This window comes from Corvus kubaryi, unplaced genomic scaffold (assembly GCF_017639235.1).
Source record: "Corvus kubaryi isolate FWS band 111438036 unplaced genomic scaffold, C.kubaryi_AGA036_p1.0 137, whole genome shotgun sequence".
Taxonomy (NCBI): Eukaryota; Metazoa; Chordata; class Aves; order Passeriformes; family Corvidae; genus Corvus; species Corvus kubaryi.
This window is the reverse complement of record NW_024580671.1, coordinates 12660698-12672875: the sequence shown is the minus strand read 5'-3', so window position 1 is coordinate 12672875 and position 12178 is coordinate 12660698. Positions and strand designations below refer to the sequence as shown.

The 12178-nt window shown below is 40.1% G+C and overlaps 1 long non-coding RNA gene across 1 annotated transcript; it reads left to right on the top strand.

The window, feature by feature from the left end:
* Nucleotides 1-7532: 7532 nt before the first annotated feature.
* Nucleotides 7533-8953, top strand: LOC121659629. The gene is made up of 2 exons (XR_006014402.1): nucleotides 7533-7621; nucleotides 8737-8953. It is a non-coding gene; the product is annotated as an uncharacterized LOC121659629 (long non-coding RNA).
* Nucleotides 8954-12178: the final 3225 nt, after the last annotated feature.

Sequence of the window (12178 nt, the reverse complement as noted above, 5' to 3'; positions counted from 1 at the left end):
TTGTCACTATCTCCACTCCAGGTGAGAAACACCTGGAGTACTGGGTCCAGTGCTGGGATCTCAAGTAAAAGAGAAACAGGGACATACAGGAACCAAGTTGAGCAAAGGAGCATGAAGGGATGGGTGCATCTGACATGGAAGTGTCCGAGACAGCTGAGATTGTTAAACCTAAAAGAAAGGTGTCTCCAGAGGGATCTCATCAATGTGTATAAATATCTGATGAACAAGAGAAAGGAAGAGGCATCCTGACTAATCTCAGAGGTTCTCAGTGAGAGGACCAGAGGCAGTGGGTACAAACTGAAATACGGGAGACTCCCTCAGAACACAGGAAAACAGCTTTCTACAGGGAGGGTGATTGAACTCTGGCACAGGTTGCCCAGAGAGGTTGGGAAGCGTTCATTCTTTATTAGCCTGGAGAAAGGAGGCTCAGGGGTGACCTTATCACTCTCTACAACTCCCTGAAATGAGGGTGTAGCCAGCTGGGTGTTGGCCTCTTCTCCCAGGTCTCCCAGATCTCAGAGGCCTCTTCCATCCTAATTGATTCCGTGATATTCCAAATCCATCTGAACATGATCCTGGACAGCCTTCTCAAGATGACCCTACCTGAGCAGGGGGGTTGCACTAGCCCATCTCAAGCCTCAGCTCTTCTGTGTTTCTGCCACAGTTTCTGCAGTTTGACAAGAGCCATGACAGGCTGTGGCTGAGCAGCCTCAGTGCTGCTTAGTTTATATGCCGGCTTGAGCTTCTGAAAAAGGCTTTATGTCAAATTACAGACTGAGAAAGAGATTTCTTCATTTCCACAGTGAAAGAAAGCCAAAGACCAGAATGGATAAAACGTACAACCAGACTGAAGCCCTGTACATTAAAAGCCATAATGCCTAATCTAAATGAATTAATAGTAAAATAGGATCTTCAGAGGCTGTGCAGTCTGTCCCTTTGTCCCTAGGCGGAGTTAAATGTACCTAAATCATTACTGGCAACGTTTCCAGTCATTAGTGATCCTTACTATTAGAAAGGCCTCCTTGATATCTAAGCGAGAGTTCAGCAACTGTTGACCCTAGTATCCCATTAATGTGTCTTTTTGCCACACTGATCATTGAGCAGAGTTTGCAAGACTGCTGCAATTCCCTCCTCAGCCTTTTCTTCTCCAGGCTGAACAAACCCTTCAATTCTGGCCACCTTTTCTCCCTAAAGACACGGGAAAAAGTCACGTGGGACTTTGAATCCAAAGAGTGGCGCATGCCTGCAGGTTATCTGCCTGGTCGAAGTGCTACCAAATGAATTACCCGGCACTCTCAGGCTGGCCCTTGAACACAGCCCTGATGTGGTGTGTGGCATGTACTGAAGAAAATGATTTTGTGAATGCACTTAGAGGCTTTTGGAACAATTTATCAAGACTAAAAGCAGTGTTTAGGTCAGTCCATATGTACCTAAATGAAACCAGTGTTCCCCACGAGCAGAGATGCACACAGGCTGACTAATCCCTGGTGTCACTGGGCTTCCAGCCTTGTCAGGCAATGCCTGAGCTTTGGGACAGCAGGTTTACAACTGAGATTCTCTGACAATTTCCTGTGTGGAGGAGCTCATCTCCCTCCCTGGGAGCGCTGGGAGAGCTGCGTCCTGCTCCAGGCACTCAGCTGTGTTGCCAGAGCTCAGGAAAGCTCTTGTCCCTGGGGGCACCATCGGCACCTGCAGCATAGCTGAAATGCACTCACCCAGAGGATGCACTGAGGTTAACCAAGTTCACAGAGCACTGTAATGTCGCAAAGCCATGCCCTTCTCAGCCCTGATGGGAGCAGAGACTGCACTAGCAAGCACTTGAGGCATTTTCTTTGCTACCTCTGAGCACCAGGTAAACCTTTGCCTTCAACCACCACAATCTGCCTGAAGAAAGAAGTAAAGCAAATGGATAAATACTGGTTAAAACAGGAAAAAGAGTAGTGGAAAATTACTCCACATCATGCCCTCTCCTCCCAGCCTGGTCAGGCAGTAAAGACCTTGAAAGATGGATTTTACCCCTGTGTATGTTACAATACAAAGCTGAAGGAGTTATGGATGCACTAAATTCAACACAAGCAATTCAACTCTCCCCCAGGAACAGCACTATTTGCCCTGAGACAACTTAAAAAATAAGAAGAGATAAGCCTTATATGCTGAGTTAATGAAATCTGTATCCTCTATAAACATAATAGGGCTAGAAACAATAAACCAAGAAAACTGGTAAGAACTTGCAATCACAAAAAAAGTTGCCGCTATGGGGAATAACAAGGAACAAGAGTCTGCTCTTATAAAAGTCTCTGCAAAATTTTTTCTCACTCATTTCACTTTGAAAACACCTTGAGAAATAGTATAAGGTATATTCTGACATTAAAATTCTGTAAAATGAATAGAAATTCATAATACTTTCAGTGCCACCTAATCTGTATTTTTATTCAAGTGAACTCACAGAATAAAAACAGATAAAAGAGGAATCAGGCCCAAAGTACTGAAGTGCATAAAACAATTTAAATGCAAAGTGTAGCTATTAAAAGTAGAGTGTACACTTATATGTTCAGAAATGTACTGATGCTTTCAATCTCTCTCACATATTACTGAAGTATGAACTATATTACTCAAAATGTTGTAGTCTAATTCTTTTGTCAAACTCCATTGATTTTAATAAGATATCAGTGTTGTAACAAGGTGCAGAATTAGAAATAAAAATGTTCTAATGCAAGCATTTGCTTTTACAGATCTGTTTCAGATGTCCTTGATTACGCTTTGCTGTGGTCTTTGAAATCACCTTCCAAGTCCATTCTGTGGAGACCACAGTGTTATTCCCAACCTCTTTGGGAGATGTTGTTTCTAGGAATTGACGAGGCCCCTAAGGCATTTTGCAAAGTTTGCATTTCTCATGATACCAAGCACATGGACTGCACCTGTGGCTGTTTGTGGCTATCACAACAGTACTAGCTTCTGGCAGGACTAAGTTTTAAGTAGAACTTCTTATTATCTGCTTTGACTCACTGTTATGAGCCCTGACAACAAAGGTGAAAGATCACCTATGAATGCAAAAGACAAATAGACTTGATAGCTCAAGAGAGTGAAAATTATGTGAGAAAGGTTAGGGGTTTGAGCTATTTTTAAGATGTATGGGTTTAAAGTTCTCTCTGGCAGAATGTCAATTGTAATACATTTATAACTTGAGAAAAAAAAGCATAATGTCATTTTTCAGCAGTTTGACAAATGAGACATTGGGGAAAAATGTTTATCCTAGGACAGAAAAAGCCCAGGAAGCTTTTGTAACAGACCATGGACTTTTCAAACCATGATCACCTCACTTGCTGTAGCTGATTAAGCCGTATTTGGGACTATCATCAGCTTAATTTTGATTTCCTTTATCACTTTTTTACAAAGACCAGAGCTGGGTGAAGGTTAGAAAACAGATTTAATTTTTTTTTTTTTTTGATAAATTTATTAAGCCCATGCTTTTTATTAGGAATCATATCCACTCTCTGTTTCCCTCAATAGCCAGAGGGTAAAAGAGATCAGCAATGAGTAGGTCTGAAAGAATACGGCTTTGTATGAACAAGAATATAAAAACAGAATTATAGGGCATGTTTTGAGGGAAAAATGTAGAAAAATGGCTTGGGGAAAAAATGAAAGTAAAAAGATACTGAAATATTTTGTGAGCTTTTGTTATTTTGCATATTTGAAACAATAGTCAAAACCCTTTGTCACAATGGTTAATTTCAACATTTTTCAAAGTAAAATGCTTTACTTTCCAAACTGAAATTACTTGCTCTCCTTTGATTTCATAAAATAACTACTTTTTTTTTAAATGGACAGCACTGAAAGCACAGTGACTTACGATATTTCTGTAATTAAAAAAAAATCCTGCTCAGCTGCAAATAATTCTACTACTTGATTTTGCAATATTTTCAAAATGTTTCAGTTTTTAGTCTGGCCAGGAAATACTACATTTTGCAGTTGCTAGTGAGTCAAAAAAGTAAAATAGACTATTTTCTTAGTTGATCATATTAGGTGGTAACACTCCATATCATCACGAAGACCAAAAGATGCTACACTCAGACAAACAACTGAGAAGGGGAAAAGGCACAGAAAATTTAGTCACAAATTCCTGCTGGTATTCAAGTATTTGGTAGAAGGACAGTTGCACTGATTTTGAAGGTAATGTAATCAAAGATGAAGTAGTAATGATTCACTGATAGAGCTGTAGGATAAAAAGTCCTGTCTTCTTTGAGGAAAAAACAGAAGTGGTTTGCTAACTTTCCCCGATAAGGTGGCTAAAAATTTTACCTTGAAGTTTTGGCTTAATTTGCTTCATTTGTTTTAGTAGTGGTAAAAAAGAAAATAAAAAAAGAAAATGCCCTGATATAAGGAAACAGCAGTGATAGAGGAAGGACAGAGTCAGCCATCTTTTCCAGCTTTTACAGGATTTGGGGTAGCACTGGGAGGGAAAACTGCACCCAAATTTTATGGAACAAAATCAATTTAATCAAAAGTCTTCCTGAGAGATATGTATTTTTCCCAACACTTTTCTTCCATCTAGAGCATCATTCTGGTTTGGGGAATTAAACTTGTACCTTTTGATGCAGTGGGGGCTTGCAGGCATTCCTGCTCTTTGTTTGACTGGAGTAGAAACTCAACCAGCAGAGACCCTGCTTCAGTGGCATTGACTCTGCTCTGATGTTCTTCAAGTTGAGTCCTCAAAACAAGTGGTAGCTGCACAGCATAGTATGTAGGTTGAAGTTGGTCTGGGCATCTATATTACTGGAATAAATTTTAATGAAAAAATGATGGTAAGAATGCTGTCCTTTGTGGCTTTGTGAAAAATAAGCAGTTCTTGGTAATTTTTTTTTTTTACTTTTTACAATATGGATCTTGTCTATTTTTGTACACTTAATTATCTGCCTTGCATTCTCATTCCTTGTTTTATCATTAACTTTTTTGTCATTGACATATGATCATACCATTTTGTCACAAATTTCTGCCATAATTTTTTTTGTCATACATCCTCATCTTTTCCCACCCCTTTTCCATGGTGGACAGGGGCATGGAGCTAGAGGTGGGTTATGATGTTCACTGCCACAGCCTAAGGCTGATAGCATCCCCATGGGGGATGACACTGCGCAGATGTCAGACGGCCATGGTGCAAGGAAGATCTCTCCAAACCTCTTTCTGTTCTCATAAAAATATAAGTCAGTGAGTAATTAGGGTATTTTGATGGGACTTCCCCACCACAAAACTAGAGGGGGTGATGAAGAGGGAAATGAAGGAGCAATACACCTAGATCTTGTCATGCGCTTTTTCTTTCCTCAGTGCTGGAAGCTGGAGTTACAGGAAGAAAAGCTGCTCTAAGAGATTTTTGATCAATATCTAGAAATTTATTTGACAGATGCAATTAAAACCAAAAACGAAGGTAGTAGATTCTGAAAAGAGTAGGACTGATTTAGTTTAATGAAGATATTTGACAAAATTATATAACATGTGGTACAAAAATAGCACTTCTATTCATCTCCATAGTAGAAGAACAAGGCAACTTACTGTGAAATTGAAAAAAATCCATTTTGAAGCTGATAAAAGAAAATACGTAGTTACACAGCATGCTGTTAGCCTGGGACTCCTCACAATTTCTATCACAGGCAGCTTTTGGCTGGGCTGACCATTACTTGTGGGAACATTGAGATAGCTGATAGTAAAATGCTGAAATAAACTTGGCACTTAAATGTGCATAGGCACACGCATGAATATTAAATCATATATTCTTGTCTTTCATGACATCCTTATAACAGAGGTAAGTGGTTTTGTTCTAATTAAATATAAAATAAATCAATAAAAGATACTACTCTTCAATGGAACTAGTCTGTCTTTGTGTGAGATGCTTGCAAAAATAGTTATTTTTCCATTCTGCTCCAGTTTCAGGCCTCTTGCTTAAAATATATGTCCAAACAGCATGACTCTAAAACTCGTCTTTGGTGTTTAAGATGACAATAGTTATCTCTTGCAATGACTCTACAACTCTACAATAAGATCTAACTATTATATTAAAAAACTTTTCTCTACTATTTCCTTTTCTGTGAAGGAGGCATATTATGTTATACTTTTATTTCATGTTTCTAGACATCTATATTTAATTTTTTACTTAAGTAAAAAGTATATTTTGTATGTAAAATAGACTTAAACAAAATTTTTAGAGTGGAGGAAACAGAAAGCAGTAAATCTGCAATTACCTTGACTTTCCTGCGGTTAAAGGAGTCTGTAAGAGAGTGGTGAATTCATAACATTGCTAATTTCCACCGATTTCTGTTTTACACTTGTGTCTCTCTGCCATTCCCTTTTTATCTGAAGTGTCTGAGCAAGACTCACTGGCAACCATCTGCCATGGATTTTATTTTCATTGCACTGCACTAATAGCAAAGTCGTTTATCTCTGAGTGCCTTACTCAATTAAAAAAAATTATCTAGCAGTGATTGCATATAGGGTGGCTCTCTCTGCTGCTGAGAAGAGTTCATAGAAAGAACATGGGTTTCTTTCCCTCCAGTGTAATGAAATTAAAATGCATGTCCAGCTGATTCATGTCCCATGTGTGGTAGCTGTGTGTTTGTTGGCTGAGTGTGGGCCATAAGGACAAATGACTCTTCTGTCACCAGCTGGCAGTGGGACGAAACTTAAATGAGAGCCACAGCTGAGGTCCACACCTGGTGCTCACCAACACTCCTGCACATGCTGCTGAAGGTGCTGGGGCAGCAGCCTTGAGAGATTGCTGGGAGAGAAGGGCAAAAGATCACCTCCAGTCCATCTGTCTTCTGCTCAGCCTCTGGGTTTGGAGGATGCTGGAAATAATCCTCAGAGAATAAAAGACTTTTCCTTCCAACCTCTCAAGCACCATGCTGTAGGGAATAAATCAACAGCTAATTTGAAAAATATTCTCATCGGCAAAATGCTAAATTTGTCTATTGTGCACTGTTACTTGCTGGCATTTAAACAAACTTGATACAAATGTGTTTCTCTGCCTCCTTGTTTTATTGGTGATGTTCTTTAATTATGCAGGTGGGTCTGATTTTTTGTCTATTTCTATAACTTCCTGTGATTCAGTGCGACCATTCCAGCTTATTTTATGTATACTATTATACAATATATACCTAGATAATTTATTTAATTCTGTCTACCTTAAAATGGAAATCAGTTCACAAGTATGCATAAAGAGCTTAATCTTCACAAAGGTGCACAGACAGTTAGCTCAGTAGAAAAGGGGACTGAGAGGCATTAAATAGACCAGAAGGTATCAGCAGCTTTCAAATGCATTTTGTCTTGCTAAGTATTTCCAGTAAAACAAACAAGAAAGAGTGCTCTCAGTAACAGAAGACCTTACTAGATGTTACCTTTTCCCACTCAGGACTTTTGACAGTCTCTCTCATCAGTTAAGAGCTGTGTCACTTTGTGATGCACATGCCTGACTTGCTCATTCCCACCAGCAGTGGAGTTTGCATGGGTGTTCCCTGCTCTGCTTCACTGAGCTTCAGCATTTCTAAAGGGTGCTTTGACTTGGACTGTCAGACCTCTCCTGCAGCAAAGAAACAGATTAAGATGCACTAATAAGAACCGAACTCTTTAAAAGGTAGGGAACTGAACTCTTAAAGGTACGGTATTTTCTTAACAGCAAAGTGAAATTTCCTGGAACCCACCAATTACAATACTATTTGGAGATTATTTAAAATTTATTTTGATTTTATCACTTTGTTATTTATAGCTTAATGTGCAATGCTACGGCTATTCTCCCATGTCTGAAAAAATATGATCAATGGCCGTCAATGAGTTGGGTCTCAATCCTGAAGTAGTTACATATGAGTTTATAATTTTTATTCTTAAACTCATGTTAGATTTTAAGGGGTTTAATCTGAGGCATGATTAACTGCAGAGCGTGAGGTAAAGTACAATAAGTGTAAACACCCTATCTTTCCATATGAGCATTTTTGTATTTCAGAGCCTTGGTGAACATATGTAGTATACGCATTTTGAATAAAAAAATAAAAAAGGAAAAATACTTAAAACCAGAAAAGCATTAAGAAAGATAGTCTGGCTATGTCTGTAATGCACTTTTGTGGACCCAATGTGACCCAGATGTGCTCTCTGCCTCGTCTCTGCCTGTAGTGGCAGGGGACATCCCTCAGAGCACTGCCCCTAGCAGAGAGCCACTAGCAAAATGCTGACCCTTCATCCTACCCTCTCTGCACACAGGGAGGATGGGGAGAGGTTTGGCCAGACGGACTTAGTGTACATTTTCCAGAGGGAGAAGTGGTGTGGACCACCCTAAATATCATTGTTATTTGCATCTCTTGTGACCTTTCAGAGTAAGACCCACTGCACACATGGCTGACCTTTCCATGGTCCAGCTGCTGCAGAGTTTGCAAAGAACGTGTTTAACTTTGCTATTTGCAACAGGAATTGTATATTTATTGTGCGGGGTAAGGTCTTGCAGAAAGACCAGAGGACCTAATCACCCAATATCCTCTAGACCCAGGATAGTCTTAATCTGTTTTTACTACTATGTCCCTTCAAGTAATGCAATGATGATATTTTAAAAATGATTGCTTTCATGTCCAGTTTGAGCCAAGACAGGTGTAAAGTTGTCCTGGACAGAACTATGGAGGAATCAAAAATTCCTGTTAAATGTACTGTGTCCACAGGTCATCTATGTGTTTGCTTGACTTGCTGTTGATCTTCTCCCCTTAGTTGCCTGGAGTGAAGACTGGGGCTGGACTGGTTTGAGGTGCTCTTCATCCCTTTTATGTTGAAGGGTTAATACAAGATGGATCTAGCAGGGATCCTTGCTACCTGCATAGCTACAAATACTCTGTGTTCTATTCAGTGATGAAACTGGAAGCACTAGACAAGAGAAAACAAATCCTTGTAATAAAGGGACTCTGGAAATAAATATACTGTGAAAACATTTCTTACATAATTGTATTCTGAAGTCATGTGATTGGTGAGAGGAGCTGAATGAGGGAGAAGGGGAGTTTGGCTGATGGTGGTCACCTTTGGAATAATTTTTCTGAACAGGTGTTTACCCTATATTTTCACTTGGCCTTCCTGTGCAAAGTTGGTTAATGCACAATTTTGCTCTGTCTTAAAATCACATTGTTCTTTATTTCCATTGTTTCACTAAAGTGGCACAGCTCTGAAAGACCAAGTCTGATGTATGAATTAACCAAGCAACCCATGGCTTAAAATAAATAGTTTTAGAAGGAAATCAGGAAGAACTTACATTACATATGCTAATTATAATAGGTCATGGAATGTAAGACTAAAAGGCAATTTAGTACGGAATCTGTCTTGCCTAACTCTAGCTGTCAAAGCTAAATTAGGAACACACAGGGGAACTAGACTATCAAAGACAGTCATTTAGCGTCTTTCATATAAGGCGAGAGAAACAGACACCATCACAGAGCAAGCTTTTCAAAGATACTAAGATATGTATTTTAGATATATTTCACTGGTTATGGAAAATCTAGCTGATTAGCTTAGACTGCGTGATGAACATGTAAATTAGATGAGGCAAATCTTTGTCTTAGTACTGTAGCAAAGAAGATCATGAGATAAGGCAACAGCAAGTTATTAACAGCCATGGCTAACAGTAATGACATTCAAATAATTGAGATAACAATATTAAATAATGAAGAAATCACTCCTGAAGAATCACAGAAGTGTGTCATTAACTTACCTGCTTACAGTCTCCCACATTCACAAAGTCTATACTGTCCCTCTGCACAGAGATTGCCCTTCTTGTCTGGTCAATAGGATACAGGGACACTGGGTTGAGATGTGTGGAGATTAGGTTTTATAGACCTGTTTGTGGTGTCTAAATCAACAGAGTTGTAGCTGAAACACATTTAATGTGAAAGAAGCAATCAGCATCAATAAAAAGATATGAGCTTTCCTTTGGAACTGAGGAACAGTCATTTAGCACTGACTGGAGGAAACATGAAAATGCTGTCGTAGAACCCAGGAAGTCATTCAAATATTTGCTGTTTTCCTGCTTTGTATTTCAGTTCTGAACTTAAGGTTGCTGCAAATGAGGCATGGTAGTCAAAACATATCACTGGCCATAACAGTAATTACTAGCTGCAGTGAAATTAGAAATGCTTGTTTAAAAACCTCTTCTCAACATTAACTCTAGTATTACATAGGCAAAATACTAATATTCTTGTTTCAGAATCTAATAGCTTGATTGAGTGAATATTTGTGATAGGAGTTATTTAAGAGCTACTAAAAAATGACACTTTGAAAATTCTGGTGTACCAGCAGGGTTGCCCAGCTCCTAGGAAACAACATCTCACTAGCACTAGTTCAGCAACATGTGCTGAACTAGTGCATCAAGAGGGAATGTTGCTGGTTACTTCTGCTTAGTGACTGGTCTTTCGGCTGAGAGTTGGAAAGAGAATTAATGAGCTCATGGTGTTCCTTGCTGTCTTTGTACCTGGACAAACAGGATGTGCTTAGAGTATGAGAAAGGTGGTAATTCAATTACTTTAGTTTACGGCATGGGAAGGCTGAAAATCTTTGCTTTGAGAATCGGGAGGCCATTTAAAGCTATTTAAATGCTGTGCAGCTGGAGTATTAAACAGATATTGGAGAGTATTGAGGGGAAAAGACAGAAATGGCAGGAAATTCTTGTGGTGTGATTGTAACTTGCCTGTGGGTAAGAGGTATCATTGAATTAGCTGTGAACCATATGAACTTGGCACCGCACTGTGAATTTTGGCCTCTATCAAATTGCAGTGAGCACCTGTGCATTTGGTGGCTATATTTGCATGTTCCCTCTAATCAGTTCTTGTATGTCAGTCATGTTGTAATCCTGTTAAAGGCTAAGCTTGAAGTGCAAGCTGTATGCAAATCCTGTGACATCGCTGACTTTCTATCTGTGCTAGAAAAAAATGACAAGTTCAACAAACGGGGTGACCCTGCCTACTGACAGCATTGCAGAGCCAGAAAACATTTCTGTAGGGACCATGAAAAGTGTGAGAAGCAGAAATAACTAGGAAAGAAAGTAACTGTATCCCCAGAATAAACACACAGTAGAAGTCAGAGTTTCCTCCAAATGTTAACCTGTGGCCATTCTAAAGTCCAGATTTGTGTCCATCCAGATGGCAACCCCAGCCACTGCTAAGAGAGTATCCTGGAGTGCATGAGAGGAACCTGCTGGGCAGCTCAGCATGCCATGGGCTGTTCTCCCACCTGCTCCTCTGCCAGTCTTTGAGGATTCTGGAGATGCACCTACTGTTCCGTCCAGAGCCATAGATGAGGAAAGAAGGGCTGATGACTTCCCTCCAACAACTAGGAGTGTTTCTCCCGAAATCAGAGGGATCTGTAGTATCTCAAAAAGGGAGGTGCACCGGCTTTCTTCAGTGGGATTTCTGGGCCTTCCATCCATTTGCTATAGTCCACTGAGAACGGTGGTCTTGAAGGTAATGTTGAACCCTGCAGCATTTCCCATATTTCTGCTGCTGAACACCCAGAAGTTGGGTTCTAGCCACTATGTGTTTCTAAAAATGGATGGCAGGCTGTCCTAGTTCCAGCCAAGGACAGGGTTAATTTTCCCAGTAGCTCTGGGAGGATAGTTTGGAGCCATGTGGGCATGGCAAATACATCCTGTCACCCCATACCATCTTACCTCATGTCTGGGGTGGGGGAAACGACTCACACTTCTGAGAGAAGGGACACCATTTCCAGTCACTGGAAAATGTGGTGGATGTCGGGCCCTTCTACCATTGTTCATGGTCTCAGCTTGGTGAGCATTCTGCTTGTAAATTGCCCTCTCTTTGTACACTGCTGCTATTAGTATTGTTGCTGTTACTGTTCATTTTCTTATCTCATTGCTGTTTCCAGTAAATTGTTCTTAGCCCATAATCTCGGCCTTTTGTGTCTCCCACTGGAGGGGGAGGGAAGGAATCAATCGACATCTGATTTGGGAGAGTCTCCTTGTAGGGGGGCACTGAACTAGGGAGTGCTGTTCCTAAACAACAACACAGCCCAAGATCACTCCTGCAAGTGGATGGGACTTGTGACTACTCAGTGGCAGACTTCCAGTACCTGCTCACTTCATCCCTTGCCTATTCTAATTCCCTGACAAATTCAGTGCTGGTAGGGAGTGCATATATGACGAGTTACCCAAAGG